Below are 2,573 nucleotides of genomic sequence, written 5' to 3'. Positions count from 1 at the left end.
TAATTTCTGTATTTTCAGTAGAGACAGGGTTTCACCATGTTGGTCAGGATGGTCTCAGTCTCTTGACCTCATGCTCTGCCTGCCTCAGCCTCCCAAAGTGCTGGGATTACAGGTGTGAGCCACCGCACCCGGCTACAGTCATGATTTTTTAAAAAGTCTATTCCATGAGTAGAGTTTACACAACTTTTCAGCAGACTAGTCCAGGAGTTGGCAAATTAGGCAGGCAACTCTTCTTACTTCGGATAGTAGTATGCACTCTACAGTCAGAAAACCAAGTATGAAAACCAGTGCCCTCAGCTGGCCGCAGTGGCTCATGCCTGTAATCCCAACACTTGGGGAAGCCAAGGCAGGTAGATCACTTGAGGTCAGGAGTTCAAGACCAGCCTGATCAACATGGTTGAAACTCTTTCTCTACTAAAAATACAAAAATTATCTGGGCGTGGTGGCGGGTGCCTGTATTCCCAGCTACTCAGGAGGCTGAGGCAGGGGAATCGCTTGAACCCGGGAGGCAGAGATTCCAGTGAGCTGAGACCCTGTCATTGCACTCCAGCCTGGTCGACAAGAGTGAAAAAAGAAGAGAGGAAAGATGAGAAAGAGGAGAAAGACGACAATGAGGAGAAAGACGACAAAGAGGAGAAAGAAAGAAAAGAAAAGAAGAAAAGCGTTATTGTGAGAAGCTTCAAAGGGTTAAGAATAAACTTAGTTGTGATTTGCTCATCATTGTGACGTTAACAAACAGTCAATTGTACCTCCTGGCAAACGACACTAGGTCCGGGCAAGAAGATTAGGTCCTTCACTTTTATGTTTTGCTACACTTCAAAACTAATTAAATACAGAAGGATCTAATGGCTAGAATATTAGACTTGGATATAAAACCCCAGAACCACAACTACAATAGGGTAACAGGCTTTACTCCCAGGCACTACAATTTAACATCCATCACCCCAAAAGTTTTAGAGACTGCCCATCTCTACAACAAATGTGTTCAACCTTTCCCAAAAGAGACAGTAATCATGCTTTTTAAAGCTCTCTCTAAGGAGAGACATGAAGAGAAGATGACTTAGTGTAGAAGCAGAAGGCTGACCGGTAGCTAGGGCCCACACTGGTCCCATCAGAGACTATTGCCTCTGGCTTCACAGAGGAGATATGGGACAGATCAGCCTGTCTAAGAGAAATACAATGTGGGCTACACATTTTTTCCAGTATCCACATGAAAAAAGAAACAGGTGAGGCAGGAGGAGGAGTTAAAAAAAATAACAAAAAAACAGGTGAAATTAAGATATTTTATTTAATCCGTATTTCCAAAGTAGTATTATGTCAACATATAATAAATGTAACAGATATTTAATCCTATTTTAATTTACAAACTTAAACTAATTAAAATTATACAAAATTACAGGCCAGGTACAGTGGCTCACACCTATAATCCCAACACTTTGGGAAGCCGAGGTGGGTCGATCACACGAGCCCAGGAGTTCGAGACCAGCATGGGCAAGAGAGTGAGACCCTGTCTCTGCAGGACAAAACAAAACAAAACAAAACACCAATTAGCCCCGCATGATGGTGCACACCTGTAGTCCCAGCTACTCGGGAGGCCGAGATAGGATAATTGCACCACTGTGCTCCATCCTGGGTGACAGAGTGAGACCCTCTCACGCACGCACACACAAAAATAAAATAAAAAATAAATACAAGTTACAAATTTTGTTGCAGTCGCCACATGTGAGGCACTCAGTGGTCATCACACTGGACAGCTCAGCCACATTCATCTTCCCTATGACACTCCTCTAAGAGGCAGGGGTACAGAGAAAACAGGTCCATATGAATAGCTGCCATCTAAGACATCTCTATCTACTGGCTGGAGATGCTGCACAGTAAAGTTTGAGAAGAACTGCTTTAGAGAACTGGTTTAAATGCAGATGTTCAGGTCACAGCCCCAGAGACTGGTAACTACCAAGGCTAGTTCTGTTCTGAAAAATAGGTGGCCAAATACGTTCTTTAGGCAGGAATACGTGGTTCCTTGAGAAGGTGCTAAGTTTGATTTCCCTTTAAGTTTTATCCTCCCAGAAGAGGCTGATCAATAAAGGAATACCAGAAGGGCTGTTCACAATAAGGGAATGGAGACGAGGGGAAAAGAGTTGAGAAGCAATTTTAATTCTGGATGTTCAGTGCAGCAATAACTACGTTATGTGCAGCGGTCCATTTTGAAAGTGTTTTTATACTTATAGATGAAGTAGTTCAGGATCTTGGGCTTCTGAAAGCTAAATCATTTTTATATGCAGATGAAAAAATGTTCACAAAGAACCATAAAAACACAATTTCTTTTTTTTTTTTTTTTTGAGGTGGAGTCTCGCTCTGTCGCCCGGACTGGGGTGCAGTGGCCGGATCTCAGCTCACTGCAAGCTCCGCCTCCCGGGTTTACGCCATTCTCCTGCCTCAGCCTCCCGAGTAGCTGGGACTAGAGGTGCATGCCACATACCTGGCTAATTTCTGTATTTTCAGTAGAGACAGGGTTTCACCATGTTGGTCAGGATGGTCTCAGTCTCTTGACCTCATGCTCTGCCTGCCTCAGC

This window comes from Colobus angolensis, unplaced genomic scaffold (assembly GCF_000951035.1).
Source record: "Colobus angolensis palliatus isolate OR3802 unplaced genomic scaffold, Cang.pa_1.0 Scaffold5, whole genome shotgun sequence".
Lineage (NCBI taxonomy): Eukaryota > Metazoa > Chordata > Mammalia > Primates > Cercopithecidae > Colobus > Colobus angolensis.
The sequence above is the reverse complement of the archived record's forward strand: the minus strand, read 5'-3'. Positions refer to the sequence as shown.